The following is a 24,093-nucleotide window of genomic DNA, read 5'->3' on the forward strand; positions in this document are numbered from 1 at the left end:
GTGTGGACTTCCGACTTTACATTTACTCCATTTCTTGCACGTGAGGTAGCAGGTGGACACATGCTGGGTGTGCCCTGAAGTGCACATCCATCCACCTTCCACCGAAGGGAGGCAGGATTGCCACATATGGTCATGCACTGCCCAACTCATGGACATGCCATTCATATTATAGTCTCTGGCTGAGAAGCAGAGATGTTAGGGATGCTTGGTTGAACATAGAAAACACTTGATGTTTTCCTAGCACATCCTTCTCTGGCCCAGCAGAGTCACCCTATTTTCTACCATCCTGAAGGAGGGGGGAATTTAAAAAATCTCCATTCTAATCCCTAAATGGTGGGCCCTTCTAATGAAGACTCTTGGGAATATCTTTTTTTGCCCCTCCCATGCTGCACAGCATGTGGGATCTTAGCTCCCCAACCAGGGATTGAACCTTGGTCCCTGCATTAGGAAACTTGGAGTCTTAACCACTGGACCACCAGAGTAGTCCCTGGAAATATCTTTAAAGAGAAACAATTGGGGGGAATTTTCCCACAAGCTTCATGACGACAAGCGGAAGATATTAATAACTAAACCTGTGACAGTGTAACCCATGAATGTCCACTAGAATAAGAGAAAGGTTTGCAAGTAGAGGGACCTTCTGAGAAATGCAATCCTTAACTCCACAATCTTGAAACTCTCAATTCTCAGTTACTTTCTAGACCAAAGGACAGGCACTTCCACCTTTCTGTAGCTGGGGGAAGAGTCACGCATCTGGGAGGTGTCTCATCGGTGGGTTGGGAGGTACTGACCGTGCAGAGATGCCCAGGTGTTGCGCATGCATAACTTGCTTGGCATGCTTGGCCAAGACCCTGCTCCTGTCTGGGTGAACTCACTGGGCAGGCAGGCCATAACAAGGGATACAGTGGGTGGAGGGTGGGTAACAACAGTGAAAGGAAGAGGAGTCGAAAGGTAGTCGAATCTGAGCTGGGTCTTTTGTCTGCCTGTTATCACTGACCAAGCCTGGTTCTACCTGAGATTTACCAATATATTTTTAGGATGTTTACATTCCTAAATAAATTAACCTATACTTTATTTTTTCTTTTATTGACCTTTTCTAATTTGGGAATTATGTGAACTTAGAACGGTTTTCTCTTTTTCTCTTATCCAGGAGGCTGTATAATATTGTAAAGCTTTGTAGAACTTACTTATTAAGACACTTGGTTATGATGTTTTCTTTGTGGGAAGACTTAACTACTGATTCAATTGCTTACAGTGTTATGAAATTATTTGGGTTTTCTATTTTTTCCTTAAGACAATTCTGTTAAATATTTTCCAGAAAAGTGCTCATTTTACCTAAGTTTAAAATTTTACAAGCAAAAAATCAAATAGATTGTTCTTTCATTTTTTTACTTTCTGCTCTGACTGTACCAACTTACTCATTGCTAAAATTGGCTCTGTTGCTCTACATATGATTATGCTCATTTTCTGCTATTTTAGTTTCTGCTCTTGTTGTTTTATTGATTTTCACTTTGTTTAGATCCTTTCAATTGTCCTTTTTCTCATTTTTTAAGCCCTCAGGAGCCAGGAGCTGACTGAGATACATGGAATTTTTCTTACACTTTGGAATCTAGTGAGCCCCTCTCGCATTGCAACACTGAAAATTTCTGTTTCTTCTCTTGCATCAGTATTTAAAGATCATGCAATGAGATGCCTCATCCAGTTTCTAACTTCTTCACGTCCCAGCACATGCATCCACTCCCCTATCCTTACCCCAACATCAGCTTTTTAGTCTTTCTCTTCCTCCCTTTTCTGAACATCTTCCCATTTCCCTCTTCTGTTTGAGTCCTTCAGAACCCCAGTAAGGCACACCTCCACCGTGAAGCCATCTTAATTTGGAAATTGGTTGAAGTATGATTCTACTCATAGCCCCACAACTAGCCTCCAAGCTCTTTAGGATCCACAGTCTCTCACACTCGAGATGCAAAATTAAGGAAGAAAGTATAGTTTCCCCAGCTTCAGCCCCACACACACTTTGTCAGAAGGCACGACACCATAATTGACGTTCCCAGCAAGACTGAATTCAATAGGAAGAGTGAATGCCACAGAAAATCAGAGAGAAAGAATAGACAGCTCAAAACTACAGACGTCCTAACCATTTAATAGTCGGATGGATGGTTGGGGAGATCAAAGAATGCTTGAATATTTGGCGGGTCAGTTTCAACTCCGATCCACTAGGGGGCGCGAAGAGACTGCTAGCGCGGGGTCCATCCGGGGATTCGCCGCTCTAGGCCCTAGCTCGTCTCTCAACTGCAGTTCCGCCAGCGCCCGACAGATGGAGGGTGGGTCCTGTCTCCGAGTCGCCGGGAACCGTCCAGCATCTTCTCACGTCGTCCAGTTTGACCTGCAGCCGACATTCCTGGCGCCCCGGGTGAGTCACTGCAGGACCTTGCTGCCCCGGAACCCCCGCAGGCCTCTAAGGTTCTCCGTCCCCCCTGCCCCCGACAGGAGGGTAAACTGAGGCCCGTGGGGTCGGGGAGTGCAGGTCAGCTCCAAGCCCAGGCCCACTCTTGGTTCTGAGGCGGTTCCCTCCGCTGCATGTGGACCTCTCTGCACTCGTGTTCTTGACAAAGGGGCCTCGGGTCACCGCACCACCGGCCAGCGCCGTTTTGGAGCGTCGGGTCCCGGGACTCGCCCGGTGGGGAGACTTGGGCCCACCGACGGCGAGAAGCGGGTCCGGGGATGCGTGGGCCCAAGGTCTCGGAGGGAGGTTCGTGCGGAGCCGGTGTGAACCGCACCCGCGCTGCGCCAGAGGCCCCCCGATCACATCCCATCACTTCCGACTCCAACGTTTCATCCCCTGAAGCCGCTTGTCGGTTGCCGGGCAAATATCTTCGTGACCATTAGCCCATTTCCCCTCGGTTAACTTCTAAGGTAAAAGTGTTCAAACTTCCACTTTAACTGAGGACGCCCCCAGGGCTCTAGAAGAGCAGAGTCTGGCTTCCTGGGCCCCTGCTTCGCACTGAAGGCCTTCCCCTCTCTTTGCTGGGCCAGGCCCTGCGCAGCCTCCTCCCCTCCTGCAGGGCCCTGACCCGCACTGCCTGCCGCGACCCCCCCACCACCCCCACCCCGTGTCCAGGGACTGAGCTGTCCCCTGGGGCAGTGCTGGAGCTGTGGCCTTCCTGCCCTACTGCAGAGGGGGTGGTTCCTGGGCTTGAGGGTTCTGGGACCTGCCTTGCAAAGCTCTTGTGCAGGGGGATGGGTGGGGGTGGGTTTGGGGGCCAGAAAGGCCTGAGTTCGGATCCTGAGTCAGCCCCTCATTAGCCGGGGAACCTGGGGTGAGTTCCTTTATTCTCCTGAGCTTTCCTTTCCTTCAAGGGGGAAAATGGCAATCACTCCGGAAGGGCAGAGGCCTGGTCTGTGTTCTTTTTATTTGAACTCACAGTACTTGGCATGTAGTGGGTGCTCAGTTGGTATTTGTGGGGTGGATGAGTAATTGAGGCTTTTTTTTTTTTTTTTTAAACCAGAAGTTGGTCTCCCCTGGCTTCTTTTGATGGGGGGCGGTGGAACCTTTTCAGGAAGTGAGGCTAGTGCCTGGGGTCCTGGGCCTGGCTGGGCAGCTTTCCCCTGCCTGGGTGGAGAGCCGGCTGCTAACCCGGCTCCTCTGCCTGATTCCCCATCTGCCCTTCTCTGCCCCTGCATTCGAAAGTGATCGTGGGCTGCCGGTGCCTTGGTCATTTATAGCGCAGGGAGAGGAATTGTTGAAAGCGTTTTCCCTGTGTTTGGAGGGTTCACTCCTGTCCCTTCTGAACTCTGGAGCTGTCACACACTGTCTCCCTCCTACTGCCTTTTTAGATCTGCCTCCTGGCACCTGGTGTGAAGCTTACTAAGCGCTCCCTATGCCAGGCTCAGTGCTAGTTGCTGAGAAGCTTTTAACTCATTGTTGACCAGGGGATGTTTTCAGGAAACTAATGTCTGGTGCCAGTGATTTGTTATGGAAGTGATATTGATACATTGGTGGTCAAAAATGTTTGGGTAAAAAAAATGTATTAATAATAAGTCTCTGGTCAATAATGTGTTTAAAAAAAAAAAAAGGAAGATAAAGCAGGGGCTGTTTCTTAGAAGCTGGGGCTGGTTGTGGAGCCACTGGGTAATTTTCACCAGGAGCTTCCCTCTAGAAAGCCAGGTCTACCTCCCCTCTTCCCCGTTTCCAGGTCCTTAGTCCAGCTTGTGGTCTAGAGAGTGGTGAGGACACTAATCATACTTCATGGGAATCATGGGTTTTCTTGTCTTTCCTGCCTCTCTCTGCTCCGATCTCAAGGTCAGTATCTGAGTGTCATCTGCTCAGTGCCTGGCAGGTGTCTGGTGCTCAGCAGCTGTGGAATAATTGCCCAGCAGGAGAGGACAGGACAGACACATCCCAGTGAGGTGGCGTGGCCCATCATGTCATGGAGAATCAGAGGAAGACTGCTTGTGGCCAGCCAGCCCGGGGAGAGGTGGAGGTACTTCCTGTGTTTTCTTTTCTTGGAGTTGTTCTTCCTGTTGACCACTATTTACCCACTGGAGGTTCCTTGGCGTGAGACGGAGCCCAGTCTACTAAGGGAGAGTTTCCCCGTGACCTGTGGTTATGGTGGCAGGAGCTAGAACAGTAATGCCCTTGGACAGGGCTTACATAACAGGACTCACAGAAGTAACGCAGTTGGACGGGCTTAACCAGACACCAGACCCCACCCCTGCAGGAGGCCTGGGGCGCCTCTACCTCCTCACACACACCCCCACCCCCTAACCCCCACCCCCTGCCCAGGCCAGGCATGGCCTGTCAGGTGCCACACACTCGCAAACCTGTCCTGGACCTTCTCTTTCTATTCAGGATCCAGCTTCCAGACTCTGTACAGAGTCATCTGAGTTTGCACAAAAGATGATCTGAAAAGCCGTCTCTGTGTCAGATGCAGATGAGCTGTTGTCCTATGTGGAGTAATGAACTTCTGTCCTGGGAATAAAAGGTGTGGCTCGTGGGTTGGGAACACAGCCCACATTTGTGAAGCAGCCAGTGTCTCCGAGAACCCAGGTGCTCTGCCTGGGTTCCAGGACACGTGGTGACCGGGTGGCATCCATCTGGGTTCCAGGACACGTGGTGACCGGGTGGCATCCAGGTTGCTCATCCAGGGCTTCTTGATCGTTGCAGAGGAAGCAGCACGGTGCACAGGGGTCCCTGAGAGGTGTCCCCATCCTGTCAAGAGACAGCTGGCCCAGGTGAGTCCTGTTCCCTGGAGATCTGGAGCTTTGCCCCCCACAAGGTGCATGAGGTCCCCGTGTGGTCTGGGAAGAGAGAGAAGAGAGACAAGGGTGACTTGGTCCTCGCACTCAGCTTCACCCTCTCGGGGTCTTTGAGGAACCACCCAGTTCCTCTTTGTGTGCTTGGTCCTGAGAGCCTTGGGGAGCCCTTCCTCAGATTGTCACTTTGGCAGCAGAATGTGTAGAGCAGGGAAAGGATTCTGACATGTCCACCTGTACTCGTGTGTCACTTCTCTGTCTCCTCCTGACTCTGGGACCTTCTCCTGTCTCTGGTTTCATCCTCCAGAAAGCAGGACTGCAGTGAGGCTATTTGTCTCCGGCTCACGTCATCCCTGGCTGTTACAACCTAAGACCTCCGTCACTTTTCTTTCAGAGGTGTCCTCCCTTTGTCTGTCCCTTCTGGGCCATGTGGAAGGCTTTTTAGCAGGACTAGAAGTAGATACTGGGTTCTCATGCTCAACTCGGCTGACTGCTCTGAGCCTCTGCCACTGGCCTCCTTTTTCAGTAAGCCCTCTGTCCTTTGCTGCTGCTGCACTTGGAAGTGATGCTGGGCTGCCCGTGGCTTGCTTATTGGTAGTGCAGACAGAGGAAATGCAGTAGGGCTGTCTCGCACCCTCGCTCCCTAGTTCTGGAAGATTTCTACACTTCTGTGTCTCTTCTGCCCACCCCTTGGGCCTCCAGGGCCTCAGGTCTGTTGGGGTGTGTTAGTGTCATTGCTGGGGTGTGTCCTTCTGGCTCCTGCTGTTGGGAAACAGGCTCCTTTGATGTGTTGCTTCAGTTGCTGTCAGTCGGCCATGGCACATTCCCATAAATCTGGCGATGACATCCTTTTCTGCCTGTCCCTGATCAATTACACATCCATCGGCATTGGCACCCTGCCACAGAGCATCCACTGTCTCCTTCTTCAGAGTTAACTATTGTTTTTTGTGTGAAGAAATAGCATGTCTTTTCAGGAAATAACAACAGCTGACACTTGGGGGATGTTTACTGTCTGGTAACTCTAGTGCTAAGCCCTTTCCTGGTGCCTTTGCCCTCCTGTGAGCAGGGGCAAGTCGAGTGCTCACCCTTTGCTTCTGGTCTGTTCCAGACGAGTCCACTGCGTGCAGAGGCGTCATGGAAGCTGTCATGTCAGGAGCATTCTAGACCGTGCTGTCCTTGAGGTAAGATCTCTGGTCCATTCTCTATAGAGTGTTGGGTCCTCCCACACAGTGGTCGTACGTGTGTCCCCAGGGGCTTTGGGTGAAGATGTAGGGGAGCTGAGAGGTGGAATGAAGGCAGCATCCACGAGTCCCCAGGTCCACTCACCACCCCAGCCCCAGGCAGCCTGGGTCACATCTGGCGCATCACTGTCTTCAGCGGCTGCTGCAGGATGGCACCTCTTGAGTCCCATTAGGGCACTGAGAGTTATGGGGTATCTGCCCTCCTCCCCGGAGTGTGGGCAGAAGCACGTGAACCTGGGCGCCAGAGATTCCGCCCCTGGGCTTGAGTCTCCTTTGACCGCCGTCTCAGTCAGCATCCTATTCAGAACCTTGTTTCCATCATTTGAAAAACCACAGCTACGTTGGAGGTGACTCTGTGGTGCCTAAGACCACGTGAGTCCTGTAACCTCCAGTTGTAGTATTTTCCCAGTGCTTCTGCCCTGTGTTGGCCTTCTCTTCCCAGAGTGCTCTCTGCCCCGTATGCACCTGCATTCAAAAGAGACCACGGGCTGTCCGTGCTCTGGTCGTTGACAATGCAGGGAGAGAAGTTGTGGAAAGCAATTTCCCGAGTTTGGAGGGTCCGCACCTGTCCCTTTCAAATGCTGGCGCTTTCCCACACCTCTGCTCCTTTCCAGCCCGAGCTTCCCCCTCAGGCGCTGGGGACTCCTTTGTGATGGGCACTGATGTCTCAGCATGGCCTCCTGTTACCAGAGCCAGGCCATGTCCGTGTCAGGCTTCAAGATGTTAGGGGGTGTAAGGAGCCAGGCTGCATTACGCATAATGAATATGAGTGATGTCGGGGGGTGTTCGGGGACTGCTGTAAGATTGTCAAGGGGAGCAGCTGTTTGGAGGAGGTGGTGGACCGGCCTTGGAAGGACTGAGACGTGATAGACCCCAGGAGGGACTTCGGGGGGAGGGGAGGAACATGAGGATGATCTGAGGCCAGGGTGAGTGTGCGCACCTGGGAGTCAGGTGTGCAGGCAGGTAATGAAGGTGTGGGGGGAGGGCTGCTGGGCCGTGGCGGTCCCCCTCTGACATACAGTGTGGGTGGACCGAGTCGGAGGAGCTCCTGAGAGCAGGCTCTCCAGCCATCTCTCTGCCAGTTCCTACATTTGCTCGGTTGCCCTCAGAAGGTGCATTTTTTAAAAGACAGTGTTCCTTTGGATTCTTCTCTGGGAGCTTTGGGATTTCCTTTTTGAGCTGAGTTTGGTGTGAAAAACGCTGCAGCGCATCCCTGACTATTTGGGGGCATTCTCACAGATGTTGGCTTGAAGAAAGGCAAGGTAACATCGGAGAGCAAACCCTTGTCGTGACCTCCTGCCCTGTTGACCTCCCCATCATGCTGGGGGTGCTGCCTTGGAGGACACCTCGCGGATGGGAACACTGGCCTCTCAGGATGGTGACCCGGGTTCCAGCTTCCCTGGAGGAGCCTCCTCATGGTGAGTTACTGCCAAGGGGCTAAGTCGGCCTCTGTTTCTGAGACAGACGTTGCAAGCTGCCAGCCTCATCTGATTTCCTCCTTTAGGTTGTTCTGGGTCTGATCACAGCCACTTGCGTAGCAGACTGAAGAGGGGTGTTGCTGCATGACCACCGCCAGACCTTCTTCTCCTGTTGCCTCAGCACAGTATGGAAGGGCTTGGCCCCATGTGACCAGGTCAGGGGCCTGGGTAAGGCCTGAGACCTTGGGACCTTGGGATTCACAGCTGGAGACCTTCAGCTGGCTCTGCCCCTGCCCCCTAGCAGGTGCCACAGGGCACAGCAGACCCAGAAGACTGGTTTCCTTCCATCTGGACCAGGTCCTCCAGTGGCCTCCATGTCCCCCTCTCTGCTCCTGGTGTAACTTTTAGAGCCAGGAGTTCCTGTTGGAGGCGTCTCTGCTGGGCATCTTGTCCTCTCACCCACTTCAATAAATCTTGAAACAGCCCTGCCGCTTGTTTCTTTTGTTTCCTTTAATCCCTGCCTCTGTGTGCACAGCTGGGTGGAGAGACCGTGGGTCACAGGGGCAGGTCTTCCAGTTTTCACTCACTGAGACTTTCTACTTCACACACTCCTGAGGCCTGACCTGAGGATGGGATGTAGAATTGCAAAATGCCATGGGTTTAACCCGTCCCAAGTGCTCTGGGGGCTCAGGTTTCGGAGAGAAGGGAGCTGTTAGAATTGTTGGCAGAGGAACGTTTGCACCAGGGCTTTGGAAGAGAGTATGAGGGTGGGCTGGACATAGAGAGAGTCAGGCACTGAAGTCCTCCCGGAGGGCAGGAGAGCCCTGGGGTGGAAGTACATGTGGTGAATTTAGGGAGACGGTTTTGAGCAGGGGTAGAAGAGGGGTACAGTAGGAATGGCTGCCTCGGGAGGACTCTGGGGGCGTGGTGGGCAAAGGCCAGGTGTTGGGCTTATATAAGGGTTCACGGGTAGTCAAAAATCCAGAGTTAGTCAAAAATCCAAATTGCGACTTCCTGGCGGTCCAGTGGTTAAGACCATGCTTGCACAGGTTCGATCCCTGGTCAGGGAGCTAGGATCCCATGTGTCATGCAGTGTAGCCAAAACAAAAAAAAAACGGACATGTTTTTGACCATTCACCTTGTTCACTTTCAAATTATAAATGATGCTCACCCCAACCCAGCCTTTTAGGTCTGCCCTCCCCTGCCTTCTGCCACCCTTGCCCACCTGACCCTCAGCCCCAGGAGAGGTCTCCCACTGTCCAGGGAAGACACCTGGGGCCCCCTCATGGCCCATGGTCTGTGTCCACCCTCATCTCACACATCACAGTCCAGAAGCACCACAGGCCCAGCCATGCTACCACATAATGTTGCTGACCACGCGGCCACTTTCCCAGCCTGTGTACACGCCTGGAAACCCCCTTTCATTTCAGATGCTTGCCTGACTCAGCTTGTGTCACTTCCTGCAGGAAGCCTTCACTGGCTAAACCACCACCCAGCCTGGATTCCCTGCCCTTCCTTTCATTCACATCAAGTGTCAGTTTTGTGCACAGTGGGCTTCTCAGTTTCAACCCCTGGGTCAGGAAGATCCCCTGGAGAAGGAAATGGCTTTCATTCACATAAAGGGTCAATTTGGGGCAGGCCTAATTCTAGGAATCAGTAAATGGAAGAAGGCAGAAGAGCAAAAAACCCCTGACTTTATGGTGCTTCCATTTTAGAGAACAGAGATAGACCATAAAGTATTGAAATGTGTAGTGTGCTAGAAAAAGGACTGTCGTGTCGTCGTGAAGTCGCTCAATCGTGCCCGACTCTGCGACCCCACGGACTGTAGCCTACCAGGCTCCTCCCTCCATGGGATTCTCCAGGCAAGAGTACTGGAGTGGGTTGCCATTTCCTTCTCCAGGGAATCTTCCCAACCCAGGGATTGAACCCGGGTCTCCTGCATTCCAGGCAGACACTTTACAAATTGAGCAGAGAACTAAGACAGGAAGCCTGAGGGCAAGTAGGGGGTGTGGCCTTCTGAATCTGGAGATGGGGAAGGCCTACCCTAGGAGGTGTGGTTTGAGCAGAGTGAGTGGCTTTCACCTCTGGGTGTTCATAGCAACCTGTGCACCAGCTGTCACAGCATGGACTGGGGCTGGGAGGCATCTTTCCTCTGGGATTCAGGCCCGGGGAACTGCAAGACTAAGGCTAATTAGCAACATCTGCCATGTGCTGAGGGGTGGCGGCCGAAAGTTGGGGTTAGCTAGTCGGAGCAGGCAATGCCAACCCACTCCAGTACTCTTGCCTGGAAAATCCCATGGATGGAGGAGCCTGGTAGGCTGCAGTCCATGGGGTCCCTAAGAGTCGGGCATGACTGAGCAACTTCACTTTCACTTTTCACTTTCATGCATTGGAGAAGGAAATGGCAACCCACTCCACTATTCGTGCCTGGAGAATGAATCCCAGGGACAGAGGAGCCTAGTGGGCTGCTGTTTATGGGGTTGCACAGAGTCAGACACAACTGAAGCAACTTAGTAGCAGCAGTCAGACCAGGCTATGTGCATCTTGAGGGCAGGTTCTCCACTGTCAGCTCTGTGGCCCCTTCGCCCCACCCCCCATCCACAGCTCAGCAGACTCGGTGCTATCACTCAAGGACAGGCCTAACCTATGACCTGGTCAGAGAACTAAGATCCCATGTGCCATGCAGTGTAGCAAAAAAAAAAGGGACACGTTTTTGACCATTCACTTGTTCTCTTTCAAACTGATGCTCACCCCAACCCAGCCTCTTAGGTCTGCCCTAGGTTGAGGACCAAGAGCAGTGCTAACCAAGCCAGGCATGTTTTCCTTTTGAGCTGAGTGTGTCATGCGTGCGTGCTCACTCTTTTGCAACCCTGTGGACTGTAGCCCACCAGGCTCCTCTGTCCGTGGGATTTTTCTAGGCAAGAATACTGGAGTAGGCAGCCGTTTCTTACTCCAGGGGATCTTCCCAACCCAGAGATCGAACCTGCATCTCTTGTGTCTCCTGCATTGGTGGGTAGATTCTTCACCACTGCGCCACCTGAGTGGTCAAGAACCTGAGTAATTGCTTGCAGGAACAAAACCAGGAAGAGATGGAGGATTTAAGTCCCTTTAACAGCAGAGTCTAAGACTTCCCTGGTGGTCTAGTGTTGTAAGAACCCACCTTGCAGTGCATAGGACTTGGGCTCAATCCCTGAGCTGGGAAGAGTCCACATGCTGTAGAGCAACTAGGCCCACGTGTCCCAACTATTGAGCCCACGTGTCCCAACTACTGAGCCCACGTGCCCTGGAGCCCATGCCCTGCAACAAGAGAAACCACTGCCATGAAGAGCCCTTGCACTGTGAAGTAGAAAAAGTCTGTGTGCAGCAATGAAGACCCAGCGCAGCCAAGAATAAAATAGAGCCCAGAGGTGCAGAGAGCTGAGCTCCTGTTGTAGGCAAGAGAGCCATTTCTGGAATTCTTACAGGGACAGGATGAGATTCCAATTTCTAAGCCACGTTCATGTTCCACAAGGGCCTGGCTCTGGAGTCAGAGCAGCACTGAGACTCAATAGGAGGCCTGAGGTTCAGCTTTCCCTGAATTTTAACAAGGTGTGATTGGTTATGTGACCAAAATTCCCATCTTCCTTTTCTTTCTAAGAGCCCTTACATTCACCATCACTGTGCCGTTAAATGAGTCTCTGCTGATAGCAGCCTATAGTGTGTTACAAGCATAGTGGCTGACACAGGTGAGGAGCTCAATGTATATTTAATGAAGGATGAAGCCAGTGGTGGCCTGGACCATGGGTACGAGGAATAGTTCACTGAGGCCCCTCTGTTTCTGTGACTACAACTGCCATGTCACCAGGATACCTAATTCCACCCACATGAGGAAGAAACCTAAGGAAACCATTAAGAGCCTGTTGAATTCTTTTTTTTTTTTTTGGCTGTGCCCTGCACCATTCGAGATCTTAGTTCCCTGACCAGGGATCAAACCTGTGATCCCTGCAGTGGAAGCACAGTCGTAACCACTGGATCGCCAGGGAAGTCCCAAGAGCCTGTTGAACTCTGATGTTGTCCCTTAATTGTCGTGGGGCCTGGAGCACATTATTTTGCCTCCTTGAATCTGAGTTTCTGGCTCTGTCGTTTGACCATTATAAGGACCTACCACAAATAGTAACGATGAAATAAGATGATGCGTGCTAAAGGCATAACACAGTACCTACCTAACACTGAGTGCTCTGTACACATCAGCTGTTTTTGATGAGTATGTCTAGCTTTCTGATAGTTAAAAATGAATAACAAATATAAAATGTCATTATGATAGACTCATCTGTTTATATGACACCATGAATACTTACTTCTGTGCAGATCTGCAGGCATCCCAGTGGGGCTGGTGTTAATCATCCCTACCATGGAATGAACTTTTATTAAATTCCATGTGCTGTACTAAGTGAGCCTGTGTATATAATTACTTCACTTAATCTTCACAACCACCCAGTGAGGTAGACTTAATTATCCTCCATTTTATAAATGAGGAAACTGAAGCTCAGAGAAATGAAGGGATCTGTCTCCCTTCCAATGAGCAGCCCAGCTGGTTTCCATCTCCTAGTGTATGAAATAGTGAAAAATGTTGCAGGCTGATTTCATAAATAGCACAAGCATACGAGGTTGTCAGATGCTTGTTTGTGCTGGAAAACTGGAAATTAGGATATTTTACTATTCCCTCCATCTGTTTCAAATTATTGCCTATTATCCAGTCTTCCTAAAATATTCCACATTCAAACCACCAGTCCTGAGGACTGAACTTGTGAACCTGACACATACAGAGACGACGGGCATGTTTCAGCCAACGCCAAAATACCGTGTGCATCTCATCAGGGTTGTGTCCGAAGCAGGATTCGTCCTGGGTCTTCCAAGCTTGAGGAAACCTTTGCAGGGTATGATTGAAGTGACCCAAGAACCAGGATTAGGGTCAGGAAGAGCCATGAGGGCCTTCCCTGGTGATCCAGTGGTTAAGAACCCACCTTACAATACAGGAGAAGCAGGCTCTATCCCTGGTCCAGGGACTAAGATCCCACATACCTCGGAGCAACTAAGCTCTGAGTGCTGCAACCACTGAGGCTGTACATTCTGGATGACTAGAGTCCCTGCACCACCATGCAGATCCCACATGATGCAATTAAAATCCTGCATGCTGCAACTAAGACCCGGTGCAGCCAAATAAATAAACAGTTTTTTAAAATACAACTAAAGTAAAGGTTATTTTTAAAAAAATAAAAAAGAGCCATGATCCTATCAGCAAGAAGCAGAGACATGACTTTGCCAACAAAGGTCTGTCTAGTCAAAGCTATGGTTTTTCCAGTAGTCATGTATGGATGTGAGAGTTGGACTATAAAGAAAGCTTAGCGACGCAGAACAGATGCTTTTGAACTGTGGTGTTGGAGAAGACTCGTGAGAGTCCCTTGGACTGCAAGGAGATCCAACCAGTCCATCCTAAAGGAAATCAGTCCTGAATATTCACTGGAAGGACTGATGCTGAAGCTGAAACTCCAATACTTTGATCAGCTGATACAAAGAACTGACTCAATTTGGAAAGACCCTGATGCTGGGAAAGATTGAAGGCGGGAGGAGAAGGGGACGACAGAGGATGAGATGGTTGGATAGCATCACTGACTCAATGGACATGAGTTTGAGTAAACTCCGGGAGTTGGTGATGGACAGGGAGGCCTGGCATGCTGCAGGCGTGGGGTTGCAAAGAGTCGGACACAACTGAGCGACTGAACTGAATTAAACTGACCAGAGGCCCTTGTGAAGCCACTGGTGGGAGTTATACATAGTAGAATCAAGCTGGGAGAATGGAGAGCTAGGAGAATGAAGCTTCATTTGTCCCTGTAAGAAAGCTGAGAATCAGAATACAAGGATCAATAAGAAAGTTTCTGCCCTCAAGGCTTCCCTGGTGGTTCCGTGGTAAAGAATCCATCTGCCAATGCAGGAGACACGGGTTCCATCCCTAATCTAGGAAGGCTCTACATGCCATGGAGCAACTAAGCCTGAGTGCCTCAACTGTTCAGCCTGTGCTCTAGAGCCCAAGAGCTGTAACTGCTGAAGCGCACGAGTGCCCTGGAGCCTGTGCTCTGCAAAAAGAGACGCTATTGCAATGAGAAGCCCACATACCACAACTAGAGAGTAGCCCACAAAGCAACAAAGACTCAGTACACCCAAAAATAAACAAAATTATATATATATATATAAAAAGTGTCTGCCCTCCCAGGGATCATATACAGCTTTAAATTCTATTTCTAGGTATTTATGCAACAGTCACTGTGTGCGGGTCTGGCTCTAAGATGTGCACAGAAACCTTGAACAAAGCTGAGGAGGGGCTTCATGGAGTGTACGGTCTAGAACATCACTGCCAAGAGAAACCCACACATGTAATTGACAATTTTCCAAAAAATAAAATAAAATAAAAATTTCCTAGGCACTGCATTAAAGAAATAAAAAGCAGATGAAATAATTTTAGTGATAGATTTTATTTCATCCACTACATCAAAAAATACTGTCATTCCAACAATATAGTCAAGGTTAAAAAATGATTGAGATGTTTTCTATTTTTTCCCAAACTCAGTCTTGGAAATCTGGTGTGCATGTTACGCTTATAGCACCTCTGGATTATGCTTATAGCACATGTGGCTGGTGACTGCAGCACAGATCTAGATGATGAGCGGCACATGCCTCCTTTACTGGAAGACTGCTGCATCTTGTAGGGGCTTAAAAGAAGCTGCTCCAGCCTGGGTTCGCCATCCTCTGGTATCCCTCTTCCTTATCTAGTCAGAGTGGGGCCAGGTATATATCAGGTGTGCCTGATCGAATCCCTGAGGCATGTTCCTGAACTTTCCTGAGGCAGGATGCCAGGTTCTGTAGTGCTAGCCCAGTGTAAGCCCTGCCTCCTAGAGTTAATCTCAGTGTGCCCAGAATGCGTCATTCAGTCAGTTACCACTTGTTAATTGAGCACCTACTAACTGCCAGCCTCTGTGCTAAGTAAGCACTGGGAACACACACCAGTGAACATAGATAGCTGACAGCTCACAGTCCCACCATGATAAACAAGTAACCCACAAATGAAGAAACCATTAAAAACTAAGACGGACTTTCCTGGTTGTCCAGTGGCTAAGACTCCAAGCTCCCAATATAGGGGCCCAGGTTCAACCCCTGGTCCAGGGAACTAGACCCCACACTGCCACAACTAAAGATCCTGCATGCCACAACTAAGACCTGGCACAGCCAAATAAATAATTAAAAAAAAAAAGATCACTAACTTGGGAAACAATGAAAAAAAAAGAACAAACTGTAAGAAATGCTATGGAGGGCAAATGACAGGTGCTGTGAGTCTAAACAGGGATACCTGATCTCTCAGGGGTCAGAGAAGTTCTCTTGGAGGAAGTAGAATTAACTGGGCAGAGGAGTGGTCTACGTGCAAAAGCAGTGTCAGGGATGCTGGGAGGTGCTCTAACATGGCCAGTGTGGAGGGTGAGCACCACAGAGGTTTAGTGCAGCAGCCCAGAGTGGATGGGAGAGCCCTGGCTTCAGAGTCACACAGACCTGGTGCAACTCAGCCAGAAACTTGGGTGACAAGTTTCAACCTGTCTGGGCCCCAGTTACCTCCTTTAGAAGGACATGCATGCTTGCTCAGTCGCTTCAGCTGTGTCCAACTCCCTGCGACCCCATGGACGGTAGCCCACCAGGCTCCTCTGTCCATGGGATTTTCTTGGCAAGAATACTGGCATGGGTTGCCAGGCCCTCCTCCAGGGGATCTTTCTGACCTAAGGATCAAACCCATGTCTCTTGGGTATCCTGAATTGCAGGCAATTCTTTACTGCTGAACCACAGGGGGAAGCCCTTAGGGGGATGTGGTGAAGATTAAACAGAGTGATGTATGAAAACTCTTGGTATACCAGCTGCCCTGCCTCATTAAATTATTGACCCTTGTTATTATTTATTGAAGGGTCTTCTGCACTATATCAAGAAGATGGCCAAGTTTTGTGTTTGTTTCCTTGTCTTGGGGACTTTGACAGGAAGACGTCCTGGAGAAGGAAATAGCAACCCACTCCAGTATTCTTGCCTGGAAAATTCCCTGGACAGAAGAGCCTGGCAGGATATAGCCCATGGAGTTGCAAAGAGTCAGACATGACTGACCATGTACACATGCATCGCAATGGGGACTTTGGAGTTGAAGGTTCTAAATTAGAAGTGTTTGGAGAAGTAGAGGCAGAGCTCCCCCCTTTAATTTTTTCCTGACTTTATTTTTACTAGAAAATTTGAATGATATGATTAATAGGCTTGACTTTTTAAAATGAACATTTTATTGGGTTGACCAAAAAGTTCATTCAGGTTTTTTCATAAAAAATTATGGGAAATTTTTTCCCATAATTTTCCCATAATTTCCCATTATGGGAAAACCTGAGTGAACTTTTTGGTCAACCCAATGTTTTTGAGTAGTTTTAGATTTGCAGAGAAGTTTAAAACCTAGTACAGGGAGTTTCCACGTATCCTTTACTGAGGTGTTCCTAATAAGCACATTTGTCAAAATTAAGAACTTAATATTGGTATTAAATACCATTAACTGAACTCCAAGCTCAACTTGGTTATCCCCAGTTTTCCCACTCATATCCAGTTTCTGTTGTTGTTGTTGTTCAGTCACTCGGTCATGTCCAACTCTTCGCAAGCCCATGGACTGCAGCACACCAGGCGTCCCTGTCCTTTCACCATCTCCTGGAGCTTGCTCAAACTCATGTTCATTGAATCAGTGATGCCGTCCAACCATCTCATCCTCTGTCGTCCCCCTCTCCTCCTGCCCTCAATCTTTCCCAGGATGAGGGTCTTTTCCACTAAGTTGCCTCTTCGCATCAGGTGGCCAAAGTACTAGGATCCAATCCAGAATACCACATTATATTTAGTCATTATTTTTTCTTTATTTTCCTTAACCTCTAATCTGAAAGAGTTTCTGTCTTTCCTTATTTTTCATGGCCTTGACTTTTTGAAGAGTGTTGGTAAAAGTATTTTGTAAGAATGTCTCTCAGTTTGGATTTTTCTGGTGTTTCCTCATTAGACTGGAGTTATGGGTTTTGGGAAAGAGTATCACAGAAGTGAAATGCCACTCTCATCATGTCATATCAGAGAGTACATGACATCAACATGCTTTATCACCTTGATAACTTGGTTAAAGTGGTTGCTGCCAGACATCCCCACTATATTTCCCTATCCATACTCTAGTCTTTGGAATATAGGCTTAATTTTGATAGATATTTTAGAAAACATATTTAGAAATCTATGCTCAACAATGAGAGTTTATCTCTTTCTCAAGCACATTTGGAATATTTACAACTATTGACCACCTTATCTGCTGCAAAGCAAGTCTCAGATACCAATGCATCAGAAGCACACAGATTACAATATGTGACTACAACATAAAGACACAAAAGCAAAACTTCAGGGCTTCCCTGGTGGCTGAGTGGTAAGGAGTTGTAAGGCTTACCAATGCAGGAGACATGGATTCCATCCCTGGTCTGGGAAGATTCCACATGCCGTGGAATGGCTGAGCCCATGCACTACACAACTACTGAGCCTATGCTCTAGAGCCCAGGAACCGCAACTACTGAGCCCACGCATCCTAGAACCTGTGCTCCATAACAAGAGAAACCACCACAGTGAGAAGCCCGAGCACCGCAGCTAGAGAAAAGGCCATGCAGCCACAAAAACCCAGCACAGCCAAAACAAATAAATAAGTAAAATTAAAGAACAATACCTTAAAAAAAAAACACACAAAACTTTAGACAACGCTTAGACTTGAACCATAATGAAAATACTATATACAAAACTTGTGGAATGCAGCTAAATCAGTACGTAAGGAGAAGTTTATAACTGCAAATGACTTCATTGAGAACTTCTCTCCAGTAAAGGGAACACGTGACTCAGCACACAGGAGACTTACCTGCACTGTGGACAGGAGTGTGGACAGGAGTTCAGAGGGTTTCTCCCCAGTGTTCTGGTCTTGGGCACTCCACCAGGACTTTAGCCTGGAGAACCACGACAGAATCAGAACCACAGTAAAACACTGAGATTGGATAGCCTACCACGTCCGAAAAGTGGAGGTACAGAACAGATTCTTTTCAATTTTACAGAGAAAAGGGATGAGATGTGTTCCCTATCGTAGCTTTGTGAAGTAAGCTGGCCTTGTGGTTTCTGTCAGAGGTGTTAAGGGAAACCAGGGTTTATGTTATACTTGATTTAGATCCGCTAAAGACATTGCTTTGTTGGGAGCAAGCAATTTATCATTTAAAAGAAGCTGTCCTTTCCAAATCCAAGACAGACAACTTCCCAGTAGTGAAAAAAGTCACACAAGAATACAGGTTTAACCTCTTTTTAAAATAAAAATTTCTGAGTAATGAAGTTTGCTCTGATGTCACAGGTGTTGCCAGTAAGTGCTACCTTTTTTCAGAATGTGCCGCCTCCTTATAAACATCAGACCACTTCTAATAGACCCTCTGCGAACTCTGCTCTCACAGGTTTAGCTGTGTTCTACTTGAGGCAAGTCAAGACTGGGAAATACAAAGCTTCATGGAGACATCAGTGGGAAGAGTGCATTGGCATTGCAGAGCAACATCTCAGAAGTCTGCAGAGGAGACAGGCAAGGCTGCTTTTGCCAAAGGGAGTGAGGTGACCATGTCGGGGGCCAGCTGGGCAAGAGACTGCAGAACACACAGAGTTAAGGCCATCTACTGCCCTTCTCTTCACTGCTCTGGCTGCAGTAGGTCAGAGAGGCAGTGTGGTCTCAACAGAGCTGTGCAAGCCAATGCCTGGGCCCAGGCTTGCAGCTCAAGCATCTGCGGGGACTGCTGGTAGCTCAGAATCTGAAACCCAGCCTGGTTTCAAAGGGAGTGAGAATCATCAAAATCAGCATGTTAAAACCATTTTGGCAGCCCAATCTTTCACAAATTCATGAAAAAATTACTGCACCAGATACCAAGAGTGGGGTCCTTGCCAGGCTGCCCACTTGGAACCACAGCTGGCTATAAGGCTCATGACATGAGTCCCGGAGTATCTCAGGGCATCTGGTCAACCCACACATATGTGAGGGAATGGTGGGGGGTAAGACAGAGGGTCGAAGAGTTCTTCAAAGAGAAGAAATGGAGAATGAGACCCACAGGGGATGGATGTGGTCTGGGACTGCTTAGTCCTGCTTGGATGACACTTTTGGCTCTGGTCAGTCCCAACTACTGGAGGGAGCCTTAGAAAATTTCAAGTTAGAAATTTCTGGCTAACAGGCCCCTCATGGGGACTGGTCTAATTGGGGCACCTGACCAAGATGGTGTTATTGGCCTAAGAAAGGTACTTAGAAAATTTTGAGGAATACCATTCCAAAATGAAGTACTGCTTGAAGCACAGGATCTGGGGCAGGGTACCTCTTGCTGTGCTAAATCGCTTCAGTCATGTCCAACTCTTTGTGACCCTATAAACTATAGACCTCCAGACTCCTCTGTCCATGGGGATTCTCCAGGCAAAAATACTGGAGTGGGTTGCCATGCCCTCCTCCAGGGAATCTTCCCAACCCAGGGATTGAACCCGTGTCTCCCATGGCTCTTGCATTGCAGGCAGATTCTTTACCGCTGAGCCACCAGGGAAGCCTGGGGACTTCTTACCCAGGTCTAATAACGGTTACTACCACTACCAATGGATATTATTCATTAAGACTTTAACAGTCCAGCAAGAAAGTGGGTTCAGTGCTGAGCCAATGAATTTTCCACCCACTCACCTATCCATCCAATAAATGGTCACTGACCACCAACGCTGTGTCAGTATTATATTAGGTTCAGGAGAAATAGAAGTGGGTCTTCTCAACCATTATCTACACCAAGCAAGTTCTACTCAACTAAAAAAAGAAAAAAAGGAAAAAAGAAAAAATTGGCTACAGACAACATACTTCTCATACATCTGTTCAGTTAACAACTTTTCTCAATTATGGCTCTTGAAAACTGTCCCAGTTACTATGATTCCATACAATTTACCCTAAAACTTAGTGGTTTAAGACAATGACAATATTTATTTTGCTCATGAATCTGCTGTTTGGGCTGAGGTTATCGTCTTTGTTCTGCTTGGTTTTAGGTGGGCTGGCTTGAAGCCTGGGGACTGGAATCATCTGAAGTCTTCCTCATTCATGTCTGGCCATTGATCTTGTCAGCTGAAACATTCTCAAGTTGTCAGCTGAAACATCTCCATATGCTCTCTTCCTGTGGTCTGAGCTTCCTCCCAATATGGTGACTGGGTTCTGGGGGTGAGCATTGCAAAAGAGGGTAAGCCAGGTGGAAGCTGTATCCTCTTTATGACCTAGCCCCAGAAGTCACAAAGCATTGCTGCTGCTGCTGCTGCTAAGTCGCTTCAGTCGTGTCCGACTCTGTGCGACCCCACAGACGGCAGCCCATCAGGCTCCTCTGTCCCTGGGATTCTCCAGGCAAGAACACTGGAGTGGGTTGCCATTTCCTTCTCCAATGCATGAAAGTGATAGTGAAGTCGCTCAGTCATGCCCGACTCTTAGCGACCCCATGGACTGCAGCCTAGCAGGCTCCTCCGTCCATGGGATTTTCCAGGCAAGAACACTGGAGTGGGTTGCCATTGCCTTCTTCGAACAAAGCATTACTTCTGCCCTATTGGCCAGAACAGTCACAGCTGCCAACCAGACTCAAGGGGAGGGAGTATGGATCCCATCTCTCAGTGGGAAGATGTTGGTTACATTGTAAGAAGTACTGGGGGATAGACAATGTATATTGGTGTCATCAATTTAGGAAAAAAGTCTGCCAGGAAAGTTGATGTTACTGTTCCATTTCAGTTTCAGACAATAATTCCCCACTTTATTCTACTTTTATAGTTAGAATTTACAATGGAGAACCAATCTATTTTGGAGAATCCAAATTTTTTCCTATATAGCATTTCACGTCTCTTCAGTCTATTGTGTATGCATACTTTTCCCCATTTCAAAGTGTTCTGATATTTAGTCTTCATTTTCCCTCAAGGTGCTTTGTGTGTGTTATAATTTTATTTTTATGTTGGTTTAAGAGAAACCCTCAAAGTTTTTTTTAGAAACTGATAATGAAAAGGTGCAGAAATATCATCTTTAAAGAATGACTCATGTGCATCTTTCCTCCACCTCCCCTGCCCCCACCTAATACTAAATCGTATCTTCTTGGTCAGTGTATTAGTCCTTATACCTTACATTTTATGTAAAAGTCATATTAGTCCCTATACCTTACATTTTATGTAGAAATCATATTCTTAAGATTATTTATTGCTTATGATTTTTGTTTGCATTGTTTCATTGCTATATTTTTTGTTTAAAATATTTAGGTGTCTCGAGTTGGAATTAAACATATTTTTTCCCATCAAAATTAATGGAAATATAATGTTTTTCATTTATCAGCTTTTCACTTAAAGGCAGAATTTTCAGGAATGAATTAAAGTCACCAGGTAGGAGACAGATTATTTTTCATCATCTCCCTAAAAGCTCTGACAGGTTCCCAGTCGTCTGTGTCTGTCATTTTCCCAGTTTCTATCATCCGTCGCTCTTCTAATTTGTCACCTCCATTATTAGCCCCTTACCTGTCTGTTATATTACAGGACTTCCGTATTTCTTATGTTAGGAATGAGTCTGATTGAAAGTAAGAGATAACTAAAAAAAATTGTGATCTAAAGAAGAATCTCCCCCTGCCCCCCATTGACTCCCCCATAAAACAGGAAGGCAGTCCAGGGTTTGTGCAGCTGCTTGAGTATGTCCTAAACCAGTCTTCTTTTGTTCTTCTGTTTCACATTCCCTAGCACAATCCTCCTCGCGGTGCCAAGATGACCGCAGTACCTCCAGGTGTTGTGCCTCAGTTTCAAGCATGATTTAGGGGAAGGGTGAAGCTCACAAACTTCTCCCAAGAGTTCCTTTTTATTCTGAAAAGGAAGTTCTTCCTTGAGACTTCTACCTATATCTTATTGGCCAGAACTTTGTCTTACTGCCACTCCCAACTGCAAAGGAAGTTGGGAAGTGTGTGCTTTGCTTTCCAGCCTCTGTAGTTTAGAAAAGCAAGTTTAAGTGGTTGGAATAAATATTGAGAGCCTCTCATCATATTTGCCACACGGTGTTTAATTGAAATGTATAGCTATGATCCACAGTGACCTAGATTTAGCTCTCCTCTAGCTACTTTCATGTGTGTACAAAATCTTAAACACTCTTCTCTTTTCTTTCCATGAGGATACCAATTCCTTTGTCACTCTTTGCTCCATGGTCTCTTCTGAAGGTAAGGAGGAGGAGTCAACATCTTCTATGCTCCATTCTGCTCTTTGCAGATAGTGACTGCAGCGCTATTACCCTGATCCCTTCCTCTCTGAATATCAAGGACAATCTCAAGGCCAGGTTCTCCCTCCTCTTCTCTCTCAGCCCAAGTTTCCTCTTCTACACCCCCAAGGCACTTGAGCTGTATCTCTCTAATGGCATTTATCATTTTCTTCACTGAAGCTGAAACCAAACGATTGGAAGTGGTACTGTTTACGAAACGTGTGGTGCATTGTAGGTGCTCAAACTGGTATCTCTTGCTATTACTACTACAGTTAATAACGTTTTATTGCCTTTATCAGACTCAGATCCTTAATGACAGGCTCTGAAGTTGATGTCTGATTCATCTTGGTAACTCACATCTGGCCTGGAATTGTGCATTGCTCATAATGCTATAAGGGGGCGGAGGGTAAAGGCCACATTTCAAAAGAAGGGTGCTGTAATGGTGGGACGTGAGAAATTCCTGGAACCTGTGTAGGAGCTAGAAACTTGCAGAGAAGACCTTACTTCGTTCGCATCAAAAACAGGCAGAGTTCCGACTGAGTCGTACGGACGCAGGTGGACCGCCTCCACGCCTGTATTGCGATGAGATACGAGTATCCGTCACTCCACTCCTGCTCTTCTTGATCCGGAAAAGAAGGAGGGACTATGTCCCGCGCGCGGCGATCTGGGATAGCTGCGCACGCGCAGCTTCCGGCTCCGTGTCTTGGGAATTATTTGACGCCGCCGTCTGGGACCCGCACAAGTCTCTGATCAGGCGCGCTGCGCACGCGCGGTGGCCCAGTCGGCTCGGGGAGTTATTTGACGCTGCCGCCCCTGGCAGTCGGAAGTTGCCTGAGCAGATCCCAGCCGGCCGGCCCGACTGGCCTTCGTCGTCCCCGGGCGCCGTGGGAGAGTCGCTGACTGGTGGACAGAACGCCCGCCTGAGGACAGCCGGCCAGGGCAGCGAAAGCGCCGGTCCTATGGCGCGGGTGGCGTGAGGCGGAAGGCCGAGTGCGGCCGGCGGCGGCGCCCACCCCAGCGATGCGGGCCCCGCCCGTCGCCTCAGGTAACCGGGCGGGCCTCCAGGTCTCGGCCAGACCCTCCCCTCTTCTCCCCTCAGGCTGGTCCAAGGATGGCTAAGCCTTGTTTCTCGGCCCCGGAGGCTCTGAGGGCCCGGCCTTCGGAAGCGCATCTCATTTTGCGGGCGGGGGGGACCCACGGGGTCCGGGGGAGCTTGGTCCTGGAGTCGGTGGCCTCTGTCGGATCTGCTCAAACCCTGGGTGGTCCTTGAGAGCTGCCCTGGCCGGGAGAAGCTCTTTCCTGGCAGCCTGGGGGAGGGGGCGGGTCTGGAGCGGAGCTAGACAACTCCGGCGAAGAATCTGGTCCAGCAGCAAGGTTGGTCGAGTGGCTGCCGCCCTGTGGGAACGATGCTGCCCATTGCACGGTGACTCTCGAGGAGGAAGAGTTAATAATGAAGATGAACATCTAGCCCTTGTTTAGCGCTTACTATACGCCGGGCGTTGTGCCAGGCCATTACGTTCACCCCATCCAACTTCACAACAACCCGGTAAGGGAGGATTATTATCCCCATCTTCCTGATGAGGCAACTGAGGCCCTTAATGGTTAGGTGACGTCTATGCCCAAGGTCACAGAGCTGGTAAATTTGACTCCAGATCCAAGTTCTTAACTATTAGGTCAGTGGCTCTCCAACTTCGCTGTACGTAAAAATGACCTGGAACATCTTTTAAAGATTTCTGATGCACGGGTAACAGAGCCAGGCCAATTAAATCAGGGTGTCTGGGAGTGGAGCTGGCGGGCGGGGGGCGGGGACGACGCCAGACAGTATTTCTTAAAGATC

At 48.8% G+C, this 24,093-nt stretch overlaps 1 protein-coding gene, 1 long non-coding RNA gene and 2 other non-coding genes across 7 annotated transcripts in view; 3 read left to right on the forward strand and 1 right to left on the reverse strand.

Annotated features, from left to right (window-relative positions):
- The first annotated feature begins 3,670 nt into the window (after nt 1-3,670).
- Nucleotides 3,671-3,805, forward strand: LOC139186715 (small nucleolar RNA SNORA71). The gene has a single exon (XR_011570383.1). It is a non-coding gene; the product is annotated as a small nucleolar RNA SNORA71 (small nucleolar RNA).
- Nucleotides 3,806-6,954: 3,149 nt separating this feature from the next.
- On the forward strand, nt 6,955-7,088 carry LOC139186714 (small nucleolar RNA SNORA71). Its single transcript, XR_011570382.1, has one exon. It is a non-coding gene; the product is annotated as a small nucleolar RNA SNORA71 (small nucleolar RNA).
- Nucleotides 7,089-10,209: 3,121 nt separating this feature from the next.
- LOC109567443 (uncharacterized) lies at nt 10,210-22,946 on the reverse strand. Its single transcript, XR_002182048.2, has 4 exons — nt 22,761-22,946; nt 19,698-19,814; nt 17,877-17,961; nt 10,210-16,807 (listed from the first exon to the last, which is right to left on the reverse strand). It is a non-coding gene; the product is annotated as an uncharacterized lncRNA (long non-coding RNA).
- A 152-nt stretch (nt 22,947-23,098) lies between these two features.
- RALGAPB (Ral GTPase activating protein non-catalytic subunit beta) overlaps nt 23,099-24,093 on the forward strand; it is a 93,413-nt gene continuing 92,418 nt past the window's right edge. For 2 of the 4 annotated variants that reach the window (XM_070801658.1, XM_070801661.1), the window contains exon 1: nt 23,100-23,301. The gene's annotated coding sequence lies outside the window, so the exon portion shown is untranslated. Of the gene's footprint in view, nt 23,302-24,093 lie in introns of all 4 variants that reach the window. The other 2 variants (XM_070801659.1, XM_070801660.1) reach the window with 2 other exon arrangements.

Source organism: Bos indicus, chromosome 13 (assembly GCF_029378745.1).
Source record: "Bos indicus isolate NIAB-ARS_2022 breed Sahiwal x Tharparkar chromosome 13, NIAB-ARS_B.indTharparkar_mat_pri_1.0, whole genome shotgun sequence".
NCBI lineage: Eukaryota > Metazoa > Chordata > Mammalia > Artiodactyla > Bovidae > Bos > Bos indicus.